The following is a 22,755-nucleotide window of genomic DNA, read 5'->3' on the forward strand; positions in this document are numbered from 1 at the left end:
AAGCAAACATAGGACTATTTGACATGTCCTATCCATGGGCAGGCTGCGTGTGGGTATGTAAAACAGGTATAGCGATTGTTATCAGAGACCACCTGGGGATTCCCTTGTACGTCAAAGCTTCTTGCTTGGTGTTTCCTTCCCGTGGTGGGTCCGACAATCAGGGTATCGAAGAGGGCCTTCAGAGAATAGGGTCCTGAAAGGAAGAAAATGGTAAAGATATACGGGTCCTGAGGCGGTTGAGCCGCATTGTGGGCCGTGCCATAGCCGTGCCTCCACCTATGCCCATGGTATCTTGAGTGCATAATTATCGACGCGCTGCGCAAATTTCGCCGCTTGACTGGGACGGAGGCCAGATTGCTAGGCGAGCTCAGAATGTGTCGGGCGATCCTGTTGCAGGGTACTCCGGACTCGCTTGAAGGTGTCTGGGGGCTTTATCGCCGAATTGGCGGTTTGCCACAGAAGGCTGCTTTCTACTTCTGCTACAAGGGCTGCGATGTGCTCCTCCATATAGAGCGAGTGTTCTGTGTTTCCATTAACTGTTATAACCCCGCGAGGTCCTGACATTTTGAGCTTGAGGTATGCATAATGCGGTACCTCATTGAATCTGGCGAATGCGGTTCGTCCGAGCAGTGCATGATAGCCACTGCGGAAGGGGACGATATCGAAGATCAACTCCTCGCTTCAGAAGTTGACCGGGGATCCGAAGACCACTTCCAGTGTGATTGAGCCCGTGCAACAGGCCTCTACACCTGGTATGACACCTTTAAAGGTGGTTTTTGTGGGTTTGATCCTCGAGGGGTCGATACCCATTTTGCGCATTGTATCCTGATAGAGCAGGTTCATGCTGCTGCCACCGTCCATAAGGACTCGAGTGAGGTGAAATCCGTCGATGATGGGGTCAAGGACCAATGCGGCAGAACCGCCATGATGGATACTAGTAGGGTGGTCCCTGCGATCGAAAGTGATCGGACAAGAAGACCATGGGTTCAACTTTGGGGCGACAGGCTCCACCGCATAGACGTCCCTTAGTGCACGCTTCCATTCCTGCTTGGGAATGTGGGTTGTGTATATCATGTTCACTGTTTTCACTTGGGGAGGAAATTTCTTCTGTCCTCCTGTGTTCGGCAGCCAGGGCTCCTCCTTGTCGTTGCTATGCAGCCCCTTTTCCTTGTTTTCGGCATTCAACTAGCCGCCCTGTTTGAACACCCAGCATTCTCTGTTGGTGTGGTTGGCTGGTTTATCGGGGGTGCCGTGAATTTGGCACGAGCGATCGAGTATGCGGTCCAAACTGGACGGGCCCGGATTGCTTCTTTTGAACGGCTTTTTCTGCTGACCAGATTTAGAGCCACTAAATCCAGCATTGACTGTCTTATCTTCGGTGTTGTCACCGTTGTTGTGGCGCTTGTGTCTGTTGTGACGTGGCTTGCCGTTGCTATCTCTAGCATCTGAATTGCCAGGATTTTTAGATGTGTTGTTGCTGTGAGCCAGCCAACTATCCTCGCCCGCACAAAAGCGGGTCATGAGTGTCGTGAGGGTTGCCATGGACTTTGGCTTCTCTTGGCCGAGGTGTCGGGTGAGCCACTCGTCACGAATGTTATGTTTAAATGCCGCTAAGGCCTCGGCATCCGGACAGTCGACAATTTGGTTCTTTTTAGTCAGGAACCGAGTCCAGAATTTCCTGGCTGACTCCCTGGGCTGTTGGGTTATGTGACTCAAGTCATCAGCATCCGGTGGTCGCACATAAGTGCCCTGGAAGTTGTCAAGCAATGCGTCTTCCAAGTTCTCCCAACTGCCAATGGAGTTTGCCGGCAAGCTATTCAGCCAATGCCGAGCCGGTCCTTTGAGTTTTAGTGGGAGGTACTTGATGGCATGTAGATCATCACCGCGGGCCATGTGGATGAGGAGGAGGAAATCTTCAATCCATACCGCGGGGTCTGTTGTACCATCATATGATTCAATGTCTACGGGTTTAAACCCTTCTGGGAATTCATGATCCATTACTTCATCGGTGAAGCATAGAGGGTGTGTGGCGCCTCTGTGCCGGGCTATATCACGACGCAGTTCGTATGAGTCTTGTCTGCTGTATTCGGCCCAGACGGATTTACTTTTAGTATATCCGGCATGATGGTCGTCATCACGCGTTGGGGCGCGCCCCTGTGATCCGTAGATTGATCTTGTATGCCCTGCTTTGTTTTCCTATATGTCTCGCAGGTCCTGCGTGTAGCCCTGGCCCTTGGTGTTTTTGTTTGACTGGCGACGGTGTGCGGGCTGGACTTTGGGCTGATATGCTGCTTTGTCTCGGCCACGAGGTGGCCGGTCAGCCGCATCATACGCTGGTAGTGTATGATGGGGAACATAGTAATTTCAAATTTTTCCTACGCACACGCAAGATCATGGTGATGCATAGAAACGAGAGGGGAGAGTGTTATCTACGTACTTTCGTAGACCAGAAGCGGAAGCGTTAGCACAACGCGGTTGATGTAGTCGTACGTCTTCACGGCCCGACCGATCAAGCACCGAAACTACGGCACCTCCGAGTTCTAGCACACGTTCAGCTCGATGACGATCCCCGGACTCCGATCCAGCAGAATGTCAGGGAAGAGTTCTGTCAGCACGATGGCGTGGTGACGATCTTGATGTTCTACCGTCGCAGGGCTTCGCCTAAGCACCGCTACAATATTATCGAGGAGTATGGTGGAGGGGGGCACCGCACACGGCTAAGAGAACGATCACGAAGATCAACTTGTGTGTCTATGGGTGCCCCCCTGCCCCCGCATATAAAGGAGCAAGGGGGAGGAGGACGGCCCTAGGAGGTGCGCGCCAGGGAGTAGGATTCCTACTCCTAGTTGGAGTAGGTTTCCTCCTTTCCTAGTCCAACTAGGAGAAGGGGGGAAGAGGGGAAGGAAGGGAGAGAGGGGTCGCGCCCCAAACCCCTTGTCCAATTCGGACTGGGCTTGGGAGGGGCGCGCGCCACCTCCTGGTCCTTTCCACTAAGGCCCATTAAGGCCCATTGCTTCTTCCTTGTATTCCTGTAACTCCCCGGTACCTCCGAAAATACCCGAATCACTCGGAACCTTTCCGATGTCCGAATATAGTCGTCCAATATATCGATCTTTACGTCTCGACCATTTCGAGACTCCTCGTCATGTCCTTGATCTCATCCGGGACTCCAAACTTATAAACTCATAATATAACTATCACCGAAACCTTAAGCGTGCGGACCCTACGGGTTTGAGAACAATGTAGACATGACCGAGACATGTCTCCGGTCAATAACCAATAGGGGAACCTGGATGCTCATATTGGCTCCCACATATTCTATGAAGATCTTTATCGGTCAGACCGCATAACAACATACGGTGTTCCCTTTGTCATCGGTATGTTACTTGCCCGAGATTCGATCGTCGGTATCTCAATACCTAGTTCAATCTCGTTACCGACAAGTCTCTTTTCTCGTTTCGTAATACATCATCTCGCAACTAACTCATTTAGTTGCAATGCTTGCAAGGCTTATGTGATGTGCATTACCGAGAGGGCCCAGAGATACCTCTTCAACAATCGGAGTGACAAATCCTAATCTCAAAATACGCCAACCCAACATGTACCTTTGGAGACACCTGTAGAGCTCCTTTATAATCACCCAGTTACGTTGTGACGTTTGGTAGCACACAAAGTGTTCCTCCGGCAAACGGGAGTTGCATAATCTCATAGTCATAGGAACATGTATAAGTCATGAAGAAAGCAATAGCAACATACTAAATGATCGGGTGCTAAGCTAATGGAATGGGTCAAGTCAATCACATCATTCTCCTAATGATGTGATCCCGTTAATCAAATAACAACTCTTTGTCTATGGTTAGGAAACATAACCATCTTTGATTAACGAGCTAGTCAAGTAGAGGCATACTAGTGACACTCTGTTTGTCTATGTATTCACACATGTATTATGTTTCCGGTTAATACAATTCTAGCATGAATAATAAACATTTATCATGAAATAAGGAAATAAATAATAACTTTATCATTGCCTCTAGGGCATATTTCCTTCAGTCTCCCACTTGCACTAGAGTCAATAATCTAGTTCACATCTCCATGTGATCTAACATCAATAGTTCACATCTTTATGTGGTTAACACCCATAGTTCACATCGATATGTGACCAACACCCAAAGGGTTTACTAGAGTCAGTAATCTAGTTCACATCGCTATGTGATTAACACCCAAAGAGTACTAAGGTGTGATCATGTTTTGCTTGTGAGATAATTTTAGTCAACGGGTCTGTCATATTCAGATCCGTAAGTATTTTGCAAATATCTATGTCAACAATGCTCTGCACGGAGCTACTCTAGCTAATTGCTCCCACTTTCAATATGTATCTAGATCGAGACTTAGAGTCATCCAGATCTGTGTCAAAGCTTGCATCGACGTAACTCTTTACGGCGAACCTTTTGTCACCACAATAATTGAGAAATATTTCCTTATTCCACTAAGGATAATTTTGACCACTGTCCAGTGATCTACTCCTAGATCACTATTGTACTCCCTTGCCAAAAACAGTGTAGGGTATACAATAGGTACACAACATGGCATACTTTATAGAACCTATGATTGAGGCATAGGGAATGACTTTCACTCTCTTTCTATCTTCTTCCGCGGTCGGGCTTTGAGTCTTACTCAATTTCACACCTTGTTACACAGGCAAGAACTCTTTCTTTGACTGTTCCATTTTGAACTACTTCAAAATCTTGTCAAGGTATGTACTCATTGAAAAAACTTATCAAGCGTCTTGATCTATCTCTATAGATCTTGATGCTCAATATGTAAGCAGCTTCACCGAGGTCTTTCTTTGAAAAACTTCTTTCAAAACACTCCTTTATGCTTTGCAGAATAATTCTACATTATTTCCGATCAACAATATGTCATTCACATATACTTATCAGAAATGTTGTAGTGCTCCCACTCACTTTCTTGTAAATATAGGCTTCATTGCAAGTTTGTATAAAACTATATGCTTTGATCAACTTATCAAAGCGTATATTCCAACTCCGAGATGCTTGCACCAGTCCATAGATGGATCGCTGGAGCTTGCATATTTTGTTAGTACCTTTAGGATTGACAAACCTTCTAGTTGCATCATATACAACTCTTCTTTGATAAATCCATTAAGGAATGCAGTTTTGTTTATCCATTTGCCAGATTTCATAAAATGCGGCAATTGCTAACATGATTCGGACAGACTTAAGCATAGATATGAGTGAGAAACTCTCATCGTAGTCAACACCTTGAACTTGTCGAAAACTTTTTTGCGACAATTCTAGCTTTGTAGATAGTAACACTACTATCAGTGTCCGTCTTCCTCTTGAAGATCCATTTAATCTCAATGGCTCGCCGATCATTGGGCAAGTCAATCAAAGTCCATACTTTGTTCTCATACATGGATCTCATCTCAGATTTCATGGCCTCAAGCCATTTCGCAGAATCTGGGCCCATCATCGCTTCCTCATAGTTCGTAGGTTCGTCATGGTCAAGTAACATGACCTCCAGAACAGGATTACCGTACCACTCTGGTGCGGATCTCACTCTGGTTTACCTACGAGGTTTGGTAGTAACTTGATCTGAAGTTACATGATCATCATCATTAGCTCCCTCACTAATCGGTGTAGTAGTCACAGGAACAGATTTCTGTGATGAACTACTTTCTAATAAGGGAGCAGGTACAGTTACCTCATCAAGTTCTACTTTCCTCCCACTCACTTCTTTCGAGAGAAACTCCTTCTCTAGAAAGGATCCATTCTCAGCAACGAATATATTGCCTTCGGATCTGTGATAGAAGGTGTACCCAACATTTTCTTTTGGGTATCCTATGAAGGCGCACTTCTCCGATTTGGGTTAGAGCTTATCAGGTTGAAACTTTTTCACATAAGCATTGCAACCTCAAACTTTAAGAAACGACAGCTTAGGTTTCTTGCCAAACCATAGTTCATACGGTGTCATCTCAATGGATTTAGATGGTGCCCTATTTAATGTGAATGTAGCTGTCTCTAATGCATAACCCCAAAACGATAGCAGTAAATCTGTAAGAGACATCATAGATCGCACCATATCTAATAAAGTACGGTTACGACGTTCGGACACACCATTACACCGTGGTGTTCCAGGTGGCGTGAGTAGTGAAACTATTTCACATTGTTTTTAACTGAAGGCCAAACTCGTAACTCAAATATTTTACTTCTGCGATCATATCGTAGAAACTTTTATTTTGGTTACAATGATTCTCCACTTCACTCTGAAATTCTTTGAACTTTTTAAATGTTTCAGACTTGTGTTTCATCAAGTAGATATACTCATATCTGCTCAAATCATCTGTGAAGATCAAAAAATAATGATACCTGCCGCGAGCCTCAATATTCATCGGACCACATACATCAGTATGTATGATTTCCAACAAATCTGTTGCTCGCTCCATTGTTCCGGAGAATGGAGTCTTAGTCATCTTGCCCATGAGGCATGGTTTGCAAGCATCAACTGATTCATAATCAAGTGATTCCAAAAGCCCATCATCATGGAGTTTCTTCATGCGCTTTACACCAATATGACCTAAACGGCAGTGCCACAAATAAGTTGCACTATCATTATCAACTTTGCATCTTTTGGTTTCAATATTATGAATATGTGTATCACTACGATCGAGATCCAACGAACTATTTTCATTGGGTGTGTAACCATATAAGGTTTTATTCATGTAAACAGAACAACAATTTATTCTCTTACTTAAATGAATAACCGTATTACGATAAACATGATCAAATCATATTCATGCTCAACGCAAACACCAAATAACACTTATTTAGGTTCAACACTAATCCCGAAAGTATAGGGAGTGTGCGATGATGATCATATCAATCTTGGGACCACTTCCAACACACATCGTCACTTCACCCTTAACTAGTCTCTGTTTATTCTGCAACTCCCGTTTCGAGTTACTAATCTTAGCAACTGAACTAGTATCTAATACTGAGGGGTTGCTATAAACACTAGTAAAGTACACATCAATAACATGTATATCAAATATACTTATGTTCACTTTGCCATCCTTCTTATCCGCCAATCACTTGGGGTAGTTCCGCTTCCAGTGACCAGTCCCTTTGCAGTAGAAGCACTTAGTCTCAGGCTTAGGACCAGACTTGGGCTTCTTCACTTGAGAAGCAACTTGCTTGCTATTTTTCTAGAAGTTCCCCTTTTTTCCTTTGCCCTTTTCTCGAAACTAGTGATCTTGTCAACCATCAACACTTGATGCTCTTTCTTGATTTCTACCTTCATCGATTTCATCACCATGAAAAGCTCGGGAGTCATTTTCGTCATCCCTTGCATAATATAGTTCATCACGAAGTTCTACTAACTTGGTGATGGTGACTACAGAATTCTGTCAATCACTATCTTATTTGGAAGATTAACTCCCACTTGATTCAAGCGATTGTAGTACCCAGACAATCTGAGCACATGCTCACTAGTTGAGCGATTCTCCTCCATCTTTTAGCTATAGAACTTGTTGGAGACTTCATATCTCTCAACTCGGGTATTTGCTTGAAATATTAACTTCAACTCCTGTAACATCTCATATGGTCCATGACGTTCAAAACGTCTTTGAAGTCCCGATTCTAAGCCATTAAGCATGGTGCACTAAACTATAAAGTAGTCATCATATTTAGCTAGCGAAACGTTCATAACGTCTGCATCTGCTCCTGCAATAGGTCTGTCACCTAGCGGTGCATCAAGGACATAATTCTTCTGTGCAGCAATGAGGATAAACCTCATATCACGGATCCAATCCGCATCATTGCTACTAACATCTTTCAACACAATTTTCTCTAGGAACATATCAAAATAAACACAGGGAAGCAACAACGCGAGCTATTGATCTACAGCATGATTTGCAAAATACTACCAGGACTAAGTTCATGATAAATTTAAGTTCAATTAATCATATTACTTAAGAACTCCCACTTAGATAGACATCCCTCTAATCCTCTAAGTGATCACGTGATCCAAATCAACTAAACCATGTCCGATCATCACGTGAGATGGAGTAGTTTCATTTGTGAACATCACTATGTTGATCATATCTACTATATGATTCACGCTCGACCTTTCGGTCTCCGTGTTCCGAGGCCATATCTGTATATGATTGGCTCGTCAAGTATAACCTAAGTATTCCGTGTCTACGACTGTTTTGCACCCGTTGTATTTGAAGTAGAGCCTATCACACCCGATCATCACATGGTGTCTCAGCACGAAGAACTTTCGCAATGGTGCATACTCAGGGAGAACACTTCTTGATAATTAGTGAGAGATCATCTTAAAATGCTACCATCAATCAAAGCAAGATAAGATGTATAAAAAATAAACATCATATGCAATCAAAATATGTGACATGATATGGCCATCATCATCTTGCGCCTTTGATTTCCATCTCCAAAGTACTGTCATGATCTCTATCGTCACTGGCATGACACCATGATCTCCATCATCTTGATCTATATCAATGTGTCATCACGTGGTCGTCTCACCAACAATTGCTCTTGCAACTATTGCTATCGCATAGCGATAAAGTAAAGCAATTATTAGGCGCTTGCATCTTATGCAATAGAGAGACAACCATAAGGATTTTGCCAGTTGCCAATAACTTCAACAAAACATGATCATCTCATACAACAACTTATATCTCATCATGTCTTGACCATATCACATCACAACATGCCCTGCAAAAACAAGTTAGACGTCCTCTACTTTGTTGTTGCAAGTTTTACGTGGCTGCTACGGGCTTAGCAAGAACCGTTCTTACCTATGCATCAAAAACCACAATGATAGTTTGTCAAGTTGGTGCTGTTTTAACCTTCGCAAGGACCGGGCGTAGCCACACTTGGTTCAACTAAAGTTCGAGAAACTGACACCCGCCAGCCACCTGTGTGCAAAGCACGTCGGTAAAACCAGTCTCGCGTAAGCTTACGCGTAATGTCAGTCCGGGCCGCTTCATCCAACAATACCGCCGAACCAAAGTATGACATGCTGGTAAGCAGTATGACTTATAGTGCCCACAACTCACTTGTGTTCTACTCGTGCATATAACATCAACACATAAAACCTAGGCTCTGATACTACTGATGGGGAACGTAGTAATTTCAAAATTTTCCTACGCACACGCAAGATCATGGTGATGCATAGCAACGAGAGGGGAGAGTGTTATCTACGTACTTTCGTAGACCAGAAGCGGAAGCGTTAGCACAACGCGGTTGATGTAGTCGTACGTCTTCACGGCCCGACCGATCAAGCACCGAAACTACGGCACCTCCGAGTTCTAGCACACGTTCAGCTCGATGACGATCCCCGGACTCCGATCCAGCAGAATGTCGGGGAAGAGTTCCGTCAGCACGACGTCGTGGTGACGATCTTGATGTTCTACCGTCGCAGGGCTTCGCCTAAGCACCGCTACAATATTATCGAGGAGTATGGTGGAGGGGGGCACCGCACACGGCTAAGAGAACGATCACGAAGATCAACTTGTGTGTCTATGGGTGCCCCCCTGCCCCCGTATATAAAGGAGCAAGGGGGAGGAGGTCGGCCCTAGGAGGGGCGCGCCAGGGAGTAGGATTCCTACTCCTAGTTGGAGTAGGTTTCCTCCTTTCCTAGTCCAACTAGGAGAAGGGGGAAAGGGGGACGAGGGGAAGGAAGGGAGAGAGGGGCCGCGCCCCAAACCCCTTGTCCAATTTGGACTGGGCTTGGGAGGGGCGCGCGCCACCTCCTGGTCCTTTCCACTAAGGCCCATTAAGGCCCATTGCTTCTTCCTTGTATTCCCGTAACTCCCCGGTACCTCCAAAAATACCCGAATCACTCGGAACCTTTCCGATGTCCGAATATAGTCGTCCAATATATTGATCTTTATGTCTCGACCATTTCGAGACTCCTCATCATTTCCCCATCTCATCCGGGACTCCAAACTCCTTCGGTACATCAAAACTTATAAACTCATAATATAACTATCATCGAAACCTTAAGTGTGCGGACCCTACGGGTACAAGAACAATGTAGATATGACTGAGACATGTCTTCGGTCAATAACCAATAGCGGAACCTGGATGCTCATATTGGCTCCCACATATTCTACGAAGATCTTTATCGGTCAGACCGCATAACAACATACGGTGTTCCCTTTGTCATCGGTATGTTACTTGCCCGAGATTCGATCGTCGGTATCTCAATACCTAGTTCAATATCGTTACCGGCAAGTCTCTTTACTCGTTTCGTAATACATCATCTCGCAACTAACTCATTTAGTTGCAATGCTTGCAAGGCTTGTGTGATGTGCATTACTGAGAGGGCCCAGAGATACCTCTCCGACAATCGAAGTGACAAATCCTAATCTCGAAATACGCCAATCCAACATGTACCTTTGGAGACATCTGTAGAGCTCCTATATAATCACCCAGTTATGTTGTGACGTTTGGTAGCACACAAAGTGTTCCTCCGGCAACCGGGAGTTGCATAATCTCATAGTCATAGGAACATGTATAAGTCATGAAGAAAGCAATAGCAACATACTAAACGATCGGGTGCTAAGCTAATGGAATGGGTCAAGTCAATCACATCATTCTCCTAATGATGTGACCCCGTTAATCAAATAACAACTCTTTGTCTATGGTTAGGAAACATAACCATCTTTGATTAACGAGCTAGTCAAGTAGAGGCATACTAGTGACACTCTGTTTGTCTATGTATTCACACATGTATTATGTTTCCGGTTAATACAATTCTAGCATGAATAATAAACATTTATCATGAAATAAGGAAATAAATAATAACTTTATTATCGCCTCTAGGGCATATTTCCTTCAGTGTAGGCTTTAATGCTTCCTCCTCGAGTTGGGGTAGCAACCTGCGCTCTGGGTAACTTCTCGTTGGGCGCTCGGGTTCGTGTTCCTCGGCTGCCAGGACCTCGGTCCATCTATTCGCTAGCAGATCTTGATCAGATTGAAGCAGCTGCTGTTGCTTTTTCTTCAGGCTTTTTGCTGTGGCTATAAGCCGGCGCTTGAAGCGCTCCTGCTCGACGGGATCCTCAGGCACGATGAATTCTTCGTCGTCGAGGCTCACCTCGTCTTCGAAGAGGGGCATGTAATTGTCATCCCCTGATTCTCTGTCTGTCGCCTGTTCCTTAGGGCTTGTATGCCCATCCTCCCGCTCGAAGCTTGGCTGGAGGGGATTGTCTTCGTCTTCGGCATTGTCCACAGTGTTATTGTCTCTTGTGCCGGTATCGCTGCTTTTGCTGTGGCGGGGCTTCGAGCGGTGTCTATGACACCGGTGCTTAGATTGCTTCTCGAGGGGATTATCCTCCGTTGTCTTATTGCCATTGCTTTCTTTGGGGGTGTCCACCATGTATATATCATATGATGAGGTGGCTGTCCAGCGCCCTGTGGGCGGTGGTTCCTGTTCTTCTCCTGCATCGTCGTCCATACCATCGATGTCTTTGGAGTCGAAATCAAGCATGTCGGTTAAGTCGTCGACAGTGGCTATTAAGTGGGTGGTGGGTGGGGAACGAATTCCTTCGTCGTCCGCTTCCCACTCGAGCCGGACATAGTTCGGTCGAGGATCTCCTGACAAGGAGAGAGACCTCAATGAATCTAGCACATCGCCCAAGGGCGAGTGCTAAAAAATATTTGCGGAGGTAAACTCCATGATCGGTGCCCAGTCAGATTCAATAGGCACGGACGCAAGCGGTTCGGAGCCTGTGGCCGGGGACGAATCCAAGGGTCCGGTAACACAGGTCTCATAGGAGGTGAAGTCAGTATTCGGTTCTATCGCTGCTAAGTGTGCAGCCTCCGTGGCGGGGTCTATCCACCCGTCCTCAGAAGGCACAGTCTGCTCGGATTGAGGGCCGGAGTAGCCACAGGTGTGATCTCCCGAACACCGTCCGACGGTAGAGCTAAGTCATGCTCGTCGTGACTGTGTGGCGCACCTGACATGGGCTCGAATCCATCGAAGATCAAGTCTCCGCGGATGTCGACCGTATAGTTCAAGCTTCCAAACCCGACCTGATGGCCAGGGGCGTAGCTCTCGATCTGCTCCAGATGGCCAAGCGAGTTGGCCGCAGTACGAAGCCGCCGAATACGAAGATCTGTCCGAGGAGAAAAACCTCACCCTGGATCACATCGTTGCCGATGATCGAAGGATCCATCAAGCCTTTATCGTGACGGCACAGTGGAACTCTCAATGAAAGCACCAATGTCAGTGTCAAAACCGGCGAATCTCGGGTAGGGGGTCCCGAACTGTGCGTCTAAGGCTGATCCTAACAGGAGGCGGGGGACACAATGTTTTCCCAGGTTCGGGCCCTCTCGATGGAGGTAATACCCTACTTCCTGCTTGATTGATCTTGACGATTCGAGTATTACAAGAGTTGATCTACCACGAGATCATAGAGGCTAAACCCTAGAAGCTAACCTATGATTATGATTGTTGTTGTCCTATGGACTAAACCCTCTGGTTTATAGAGACACCGGAGGGGGCTAGGGTTACACAGAGTCGGTTAGAAGGGAGATCTACATATCCGAATTGCCAAGCTTGCCTTCCACGCAAAGGAGAGTCCCACCCGGACACGGGACGAAGTCTTCAATCTTGTATCTTCATAGTCCAATAGTCCGGCCAAATTATATAGTCCGGCTGTCCGAGGACCCCCTAATCCAGGACTCCCTCACTGGTCGCGCCTCCCCCTTGGGAGTCCGAATTGGACAAGGAGGGGGCGGCGCCCCCCTCTTTTCTCCCTCTCTAACTCTCCTTCCTTTCCCCTTCGTCCTTCCTAGTTGGACTAGGAAAGAGGAGTCCTACTCCCACTAGGTGGAGGACTCCCCTCTCCTTGGCATGCCCCAAGGCCGGACGGCCTCCCCCTTGTTCCTTTATATATGGGGGCTGGGGGGCAACCTAGAACACACAAGTTGATCATTGATCTCTTAGCCATGTGTGGTGCCCCCCTCCACCATAATCCACCTCGGTCATATCGCCATAGTGCTTAGGCGAAGCCCTGCGCCGGTAGCTTCATCATCACTATCATCACGCCATTGTGCTGACGACGCTCTCCCTCGAAGCTCTACTGTGTCGTGAGTTCGTGGGACATCACCGAGCTGAGCGTGTGCAGATCACGGAGGTGCCGTACGTTCGGTATTAGCATCGATCGATCATGAAGATGTATGACTACACAAACCGTGTTGTCATAGCGCTTCCGCTTTTGGTCTACGAGGGTACGTGGACAACACTCTCCCCTCTCATTGCTATGCATCACCATGATCTTGCATGTGCGTAGGAATTTTTTTGAAATTACTACATTCCCCAAAAGTGGTATCAGAGCCAGGTTTATGCGTAGATGTTATATGCACTAGTAGAACACAAAGGAGTTGTGGGCGTGGGTATATACATATTGCTTGCCATCACTAGTTGGTTCTTGATTCGGCGATATTGTTGGATGAAGCGGCCTAGACCGACATTACGCGTACGCTTATGCGAGACTGGTTCTATCGACGTGCTTCGCACATAGGTGGCTGGTGGATCTCAGTTTCTCCAACTTTAGTTGAATCAGATTCAATGAACAGGGTTCTTTCTGAAGATCAAAAAGCAATCACTATACCGCATTGTGGTTTTTGATGCATAGGTAAGAACGGTTCTTGCTCAGCCTGTAGCAGCCACGTAAAACTTGCAACAACAAAGTAGAGGACGTCTAACTTGGTTTTGCAGGGCATGTTGTGATGTGATATGGTCAAGACATGATGCTAAATTTTATTGTATGAGATGATCATATTTTGTAACACAATTATCGGCAACTGGCAGGAGCCATATGGTTGTCGCTTTATTGTATGAAATGCAATCGCCATGTAATTGCTTTAGTTTATCACTAAGCGGTAGCAATAGTCTTAGAAGCAATAGTTGGCGAGACGACAATGATACTTCGATGGAGATCAAGGTGTCAAGCCGGTGACGATGGTGATCATGACGGTGCTTCGAAGATGGAGATCAAAGCCACAAGATGATGATGGCCATATCATATCACTTATATTGATTGCATGTGATGTTTATCCTTTATGCATCTTATTTTGCTTAGTTTGACGGTAGCATTATAAGATGATCTCTCACTAAATTTCAAGGTATAAGTGTTCTCCCTGAGTATGCATCGTTGCTACAGTTCATCATGCCGAGACACCACATGATGATCGGGTGTAATATGCTCTGCATTCACATACAACGGGTGCAAGCCAGTTTTGCACACGCAGAATACTCAGGTTAAACTTGACGAGCCAAGCATATCCATATATGGCCTCGGAACACTGAGACCGAAAGGTCGAGCGTGAATCATATAGTAGATATGATCAACATAGTGATGTTCACCATTGAAAACTACTCCATCTCACGTGATGATCAGACATGGTTTAGTTGATATGGATCACGTGATCACTTAGATGATTAGAGAGATGTCTATCTAAGTGGGAGTTCTTAAGTAATTTGATTAATTGAACTTTAATTTATCATGAACTTAGTACCTGATAGTATTTTGCATGTCTATGTTGTTGTAGCTAGATGGCCCGTGTTGTTGTTCTGTTGAATTTTAATGCGTTCCTAGAGAAAGCTAAGTTGAAAGATGATGGTAGCAACTACATGGACTAGGTCCGTAACTTGAGGACTATCCTCATTGCTGCATAGGAGAATTACATCATGGAAGCACCGCTAGGTGCCAAACCCGCTGCAGGAGCAACACTAGATGTTATGAACGTCTGGCAGAGCAAAGCTGATGACTACTTGATAGTTCAGTGTGCCATGCTTTACGACTTAGAACTGGGACTTCAACGACGTTTTGAACGTCATGGAGCATATGAGATGTTCCAGGAGTTGAAGTTAATATTTCAAGCAAATGCCCGGAATGAGAGATATGAAGTCTCCAATAAGTTCTACAGCTGCAAGATGGAGGAGAATAGTTCTGTCAGTGAACACTGAAGGAAATATGCCCTAGAGGCAATAATAAAGTTATTATTTATTTCCTCATATCATGATAAATGTTTATTATTCATGCTAGAATTATATTAACCGGAAACAAAATACATGTGTGAATACATAGACAAACATAGTGTCACGAGTATGCCTCTACTTGACTAGCTCGTTGATCAAAGATTGTTGAGTTTCCTAGCCATAGACATGAGTTGTCATTTTATCAACGGGATCACATCATTAGGAGAATGGTGTGATTGACATGGCCCATTCCGTTAGCTTAGCACTTGATCGTTTAGTTTACTGCTATTGCTTTCTTCATGACTTCTACATGTTCCTATGACTATGAGATTATGCAACTCCCGATTACCGGAAGAACACTTTGTGTGCTACCAAACGTCACAACATAACTGGGTGATTATAGAGATGCTCTACAGGTGTCTATGATGGTGTTCGTTGAGTTGGCATAGATCGAGAATAGGATTTGTCACTCCGATTGTCGAAGAGGTATCTCTGGGCCCTCTCGGTAATGCACATCACTATAAGCCTTGCAAGCATTGTGACTAATGAGTTAGTTATGGGATGATGCATTACAGAATGAGTAAAGAAACTTGCCGGTAACGAGATTGAACTAGGTATTGAGATACCGACGATCGAATCTCGGGTAAGTAACATACCGATGACAAAGGGAACAACATATGTTGTTATGCAGTTTGACCGATAAAGATCTTCATAGAATATGTAGTAGCCAATATGAGCATCCAGGTTCCGCTATTGTTTATTGATCAGAGACGTGTCTCGGTCATGTCTACATAGTTCTCGAACCCGTAGGGTCCGCACGCTTAAAGTTATGTGACGATCGGTATTATGAGTTTTTGTGTTTTGATGTACCGAAGGTAGTTCGGAGTCCCGGATATGATCACGGACATGACGAGGAGTCTCGAAATGGTCAAGACGTAAAGATCGATATATTGGACGACTATGTTCGAACACCGGAAGTGTTTCGGGGGTTTTGGACATATACCAGAGTACCGGGGGGTTACCGGAACCCCCCGGGGAGTATATTGGGCCTAATGGGCCTTAGTGGGAGAAGAGGAGGGGCGGCCAGGGCAGCCGCGCACCCCCTCCCCCTCTAGTCCGAATTGGACAAGGAGGGGGTGCCCCCCTTTCCTTCTCTTCTTCTCTTCCTTCCTCTCCTACTCCTACTCCTACTTGGAAGGGGGGAGTCCTACTCCCGGTGGTTGTAGGACTCCTCATGGGGCGCGCCATAGGAAGTCGGCCCCCTCCCCCTCCTCCACTCCTTTATATACAAGGAGGGGGGCACCCCTTGGAGACACAACAATTGAGCATTGGTCTCTTAGCCATGTGCGGTGCCCCCCTCCACCATAATCCACCTCGGTCATATCATAGCGGTGCTTAGGCAAAGCCCTGCGTCGGTAGCTAATACGTCCATTTTGCGTCATGCTTTTATATCGATATTTATTGCATTATGGGTTGTTATTACACATTATGTCACAATACTTATGCCTATTCTCTCTTATTTTAAAATGTTTACATAAAGAGGGAGAATGCCGGCAGCTGGGATTCTGGGCCAGAAAAGGAGCAAATATTAGAGACCTATTCTGCACAGCTCCAAAAGTCCTGAAACTTCACGGAAGTCATTTTCAGAATTTATAAAAAATACTGAGCGCAAGAAGTTCCGGAGGGGGGCCACAGCCTGCCCACGAGGGTGGGGGCTGCGCCCCCTACCTCGTGGGCCCCCTAGTGGCCCTCCGATGCCCATCTTCTGCTATATGGAGTCTTTCGATGAGGAAAAATCACAAGCCAACTTTCGGGACGAGACTCCGCCGCCACGAGGCGGAACCAATCTAGGGCTCCGGCGCAGCTGTTCTGCCGGGGAAACTTCCCTCTGGGAGGGGGAAATCATCCCCGTCGTCATCACCAACGCTCCTCTCATCGGGAGAGGGCAATCTCCATCAACATCTTCACCAACACCATCTCCTCTCAAAACCCTAGTTCATCTCTTGTATCCAATTCTTGTCTCCAAGTCCGGGATTGGTACCTATGGGTTGCTAGTAGTGTTAATTACTCCTTGTAGTTAATGCTAGTTGGTTTATTTGGTGGAAGATCATATGTTCAGATCCTTTATGCATATTAATACCCCTCTGATTATGAACATGAATATGCTTTATGAGTAGTTACGTTTGTTCCTGAGGACATGGGAGAAGTCTTGCTATTAGTAGTCATGTGAATATGGTATTCGCTCGATATTTTGATGAGATGTATGTTGTCTCTCCTCTAGTGGTGTTATGTGAACGTTGACTACATGACACTTCACCATTATTTTGGCCTAGAGGAATGCATTGCGAAGTAATAAGTAGATGATGGGTTGCGAGAGTGACAAAAGCTTAAACCCTAGTTTATGCGTTGCTTCGTAAGGGGCTGATTTGGATCAACATGTTTCATGCTATGGTTAGGTTTACCTTAATACTTTTGTTTTAGTTGCGGATGCTTGCAATAGAGGTTAATCATAAGTGGGATGCTTGTCCACGTAAGGACATCACCCAAGCACCGGTCCACCCACATACCAAATTATCAAAGTACCGAACGCGAATCATATGAACGTGATGAAAACTAGCTTGACGATATTCCCATGTGTCCTCGGGAGCGCTTTTCTCTATATAAGAATTTGTCCAGGCTTGTCCTTTGCTATAAAAAGGATTGGTCCACCTTGCTGCACTTTATTTACTTTTGTTACTTGTTACTCGTTACAAATTATCCTATCACAAAACTATCTGTTACCTATTATTTCAGTGCTTGCAGAGAATACCTTGATGAAAACCGCTTATCATTTCCTTCTGCTCCTCGTTGGGTTCGACACTCTTACTTATCGAAAGGACTATGATAGATCCCCTATACTTGTGGGTCATCAAGACTCTTTTCTGGCGCTGTTGCCGGGGAGTGAAGCGCCGTTGCCGGGGAGTGAAGCGCCTTTGGTAGGTGGAATTTGGTAAGGAAAAATTTATATAGTGTGCTGAAATTTACTGTCACTTGTTACTATGGAAAGTAATCCTCTGAGGGGCTTGTTCGGGGTATCTTCACCCCGACCAGAAGAGCAAAGAGTTGCTCCTCAACCTACTGAACCTACTGAAAATGAAAATGTCTGCTTTGAAATTCCTTCGGGTATGTTAGAAAAACTGCTAGCTAATCCTTTTGCAGGAGATGGAACAAAGCATCCTGATGAGCACCTAATATATGTGGATGAAGTCTGTGGATTATTTAAGCTTGTAGGTGTGCCTGGAGATGCTATTAAGAAGAAGGTCTTCCCTTTATGTTTGAAGGGAGATGCATTGACATGGTATAGGCTATGTGATGATACGGGGTTATGCAACTACAAATGATTGAAATTGGAATTTCATCAGAAGTTTTATCCTATGCATCTTGTTCATCGTGATCGTAATTATATATATATATATATATATATATATATATATATATATAATTTCTGGCCTCACAAAGGAGAAAGCATCGCTCAAGCTTGGGGGAGGTTTAAATCAATGTTATATTCATGCCCCAATCATGAGCTCTCAAGAGAAATGATTATTCAAAAAATTTATGCTCGGCTTTCTGATAACAATCGCACCATGCTTGATACTTCTTGTGTTCGCTCTTTTATGATGAAGACTATTGAATTCTAATGGGATTTATTGGAAAGAATTAAATGCAACTCTGAAGATTGGGACCTTGACGAAGGTAAGGAGTGAGGTATGACACCTAAGTATGATTGTGTTAAATCGTTTATGGATACCAATGTTTTCCGTAAATTTAGCACTAAATATGGACTTGACTCTGAGATAGTAGCCTCTTTCTGTGAATCTTTTGCTGCTCATATCGATCTCCCTCAGGAGAAGTGGTTTAAATATCATCCTCCCATAGAAGTAAAAGTAGCTGCACCTATTAAAATTGAAGAACTATCACTTATAATGATCCTATTGTTCCTACTACTTATGTTGAGAAACCACCTTTTCCTATTAGGATAAAAGATCATGCTAAAGCTTCAACTGTGGTTCGTAAAAGCAATATTAGAACTTATACACCTCCTGAGCAAATTAAAGTTGAACCTAACATTGCTACTGTTAAAGATCTCTTGTCTGATAATATTGATGGTCATGTTATTCATTTCCGTGATGAGACTACTAGAATTGCTAAACCTTGTGCTAAAGATAAACCTAGATCTTTGGTAGGCATGCCTGTTATTTCTGTTAAAATAGGAGATCATTGTTATCATGGCTTATATGATATGGGTGCTAGTGCTAGTGCAATACCCATTGACTTATACAAAGAAATTCTGCATGATATTGCACCTGCTAAGTTAGAAGATATTGATGTCACAATTAAACTTTCCAATAGAGATACTATTTCACCAATGGGAATTGTTAGAGATGTTGAAGTCTTGTGTGGGAAAACTAAATATCCTACTGATTTTCTTGTTCTTGGTTCCCCACAAGATAGATTTTGTCCCATTATTTTTGGTAGACCCTTCTTGAACACTGTTAATGCTAAGATAGACTACGAAAAGGATGTGGTTACTATTGGTTTAGGTGATATGTCTCATGAATTTAATTTCTCTAAATTTCGAAGACAACATCATGAAGAGGGATTGCCAAGTAAAGATGAAATTATTGGTCTTGCTTCTATTGCCATGCCTCCTAGTGATCCTTTAGAACAGTATTTGCTAGACCATGAAAATGACATCTTTATGAATCAAAGAAGGGAAATAGATGAAGTATTCTTTAAACAGGAACCCATCCTGAAAGACAATTTGCCTGTTGAAATCCCAGGGGATCCTCCTCCACCCAAGGGTGATCCCGTGTTTGAGCTTAAACCGTTACCTGATACTCTTAAATATGATTATCTTGATGAAAAGAAGATATATCATGTTATTATTAGTGCTAACCTTTCAGAGCATGAAGAAGAGAGATTATTGAAAACTCCGAGGAAGCACCGCGCTGCTATTGGATATACTCTTGATGATCTTAAGGGCATTAGTCCCACTCTATGTCAACATAAAATAAATTTGGAGAAAGATGCCAAACCAGTTCGTGATCACCAACGACGGCTGAACCCTAAGATGAAAGAAGTGGTAAGAAAGGAAATACTAAATCTCCTGGACGCAGTGGGTAAGTCTTGTCCATTGTGTCCCTAAAAAGGGATGTATTACTATCATTCCTAATGATAAAGATGAATTGATTCCGCAAAGAATTATTATAGGTTATAGGATGGTAATTGATTTTCGCAAATTAAATAAGGCTACTAAAAAGGATCATTACCCCTTACCTTTTATTGATCAAATGCTAGAAAGATTATCCTAACATACACATTTTTTGCTTTCTAGATGGTTATTCTGGTTTCTCTCAAATACCTGTATTAGCTGATGATCAATCTAAGACCACTTTTACTTGCCCTTTTAGTACTTTTGCTTATGGACGTATGCCTTTTGGTTTATGTAATGCACCTGCTACCTTTCAAAGATGCATGATGGCTATATTCTCTGACTTTTGTGAAAAGATTTGCGAGGTTTTCATGGCTGATTTCTCCGTTTATGGATCCTCTTTTGATGATTGCTTAAGCAACCTTGATCGAGTTTTGCAAAGATGTGAAGAAACTAACCTTGTCTTGAATTGGGAGAAGTGCCACTTTATGGTTAATGAAGGTATTGTCTTGGGGCATAAAGTTTCTGAAAGAGGTATTGAGGTTGATAAGATGCTATTGAAAAGATGCCATGTCCCGAGGACATCAAAGGTATAAGAAGTTTCCTTGGTCATGCCAGTTTCTATAGGAGGTTCATTAAGGACTTCTCAAAAATTTCTCGGCCTCTGACTAATTTATTACGAAAAGATATACCATTTGTTTTTGATGATGATTGTGTAGAAGCATTTGAAATACTTAAGAAAGCATTGATCTCTGCACCTATTGTTCAGCCACCTGATTGGAATTTACCTTTTGAAATTATGTGTGATGCTAGCGATTATGATGTAGGTGTTGTTCTAGGGCAAAGAGTTGATAAGAAATTAAATGTTATTCAATATGCTAGTAAAACTCTAGACAATGCTCAGAGAAATTATGCTACTACTGAAAAAGAATTCTTAGCAGTTGTCTTTGCTTGTGATAAGTTTAGACCTTATATTGTTGATTCTAAAGTAACTATTCACACGGATCATGCTGCTATTAAATATCTTATGGAAAAGAAAGATGCTAAACCTAGACTTATTAGATGGGTTCTCCTGCTACAAGAATTTGATTTGCATATTGTTGATAGAAAGGGAGCTGAGAACCCCGTTGCAGACAACTTGTCTAGGTTAGAAAATGTGCTTGATGACCCACTACTCCATGGTATGCTGATTATGCTAATTATATTGTTGCTAAATTTATACCACCTAGTTTCACATACCAACAAAAGAAAAAGTTTTTCTATGATTTGAGACATTACTTTTGGGATGGCCCACATCTTTATAAAGAAGGAGTAGATGGTGTTATTAGATGTTGTGTACCTGAGCATGAACAGGAACAGATCCTATGCAAGTGTCACTCCGAGGCTTATGGAGGACACCATGCTGGAGATAGAACTACACACAAGGTATTGCAATCCAGTTTTTATTGGCCTACTATCTTCAAGGATGCCCATAAGTTTGTCTTGTCTTGTGATGAATGTCAAAGAATTGGTAATATTAGTAGACGTCAAGAAATGCCTATGAATTATTCACTTGTTATTGAACCATTTGATGTTTGGGGCTTTGATTATATGGGACCTTTTCCTGCCTCTAATGGATATACACATATTTTAGTTACTATTGATTATGTTACTAAGTGTGTAGAGGCTATTCCAACTAGTAGTGCTGATCATAACACCTCTATTAAGATGCTTATAAAGAATTTAATTTTCCACGGTTTGGAGTCCCTGGATATTTAATGACTGATGGTGGTTCACATTTTATTCATGGTGCTTTCCATAAAATGCTTGCTAAATATGATGTTAATCATAGAATTGCCTCTCCTTATCATCCACAGTCTAGTGGTCAAGTAGAATTGAGTAATAGAGAACTCAAATTAATTTTGCAAAAGACTGTTAATAGATCTAGAAAGAATTGGTCCAAGAAACTTGATGATGCATTATGGGCCTATAGAACTGCATATAAAAACCCTATGGGTATGTCTCCGTATAAAATGGTTTATGGAAAAGCATGTCACTTACCTCTCGAACTAGAACATAAGGCTTATTGGGCTATTAAAGAGCTCAATTATGATTTCAAACTTGTCAGTGAGAAGCGGTTATTTGACATTAGCTCAATTGATGAATGGAGAACCCAAGCCTACGAAAATGCCAAGTTGTTTAAAAAAAGTTAAAAGATGGCATGACAAAATAATACAAAAGCGTGAGTTTAATGTAGGTGATTATGTATTGCTATAAAACTCTTGTTTAAGTTTTTTTGCAGGAAAACTTCTGTCTAAATGGGAAGGTCCTTACGTTATCGAGGAGGTCTATCGTTCCGGTGCCATAAAAATCAACAACTTCGAAGGCACAAATCCGAAGGTGGTGAACGGTCAAAGAATTAAACATTATATCTCAGGTAATCCTATAAATGTTGAAATCAATGTTATTGTGACAACCTGATTTTTGGCCCTTTCTTTTTCTGTTGTTTTTCTGAGGATTTTGCTTGAGTTTTCTTTTTCCGTGGCTTT

Source organism: Triticum aestivum, chromosome 1A (assembly GCF_018294505.1).
Source record: "Triticum aestivum cultivar Chinese Spring chromosome 1A, IWGSC CS RefSeq v2.1, whole genome shotgun sequence".
In the NCBI taxonomy this organism is placed as follows: Eukaryota; Viridiplantae; Streptophyta; class Magnoliopsida; order Poales; family Poaceae; genus Triticum; species Triticum aestivum.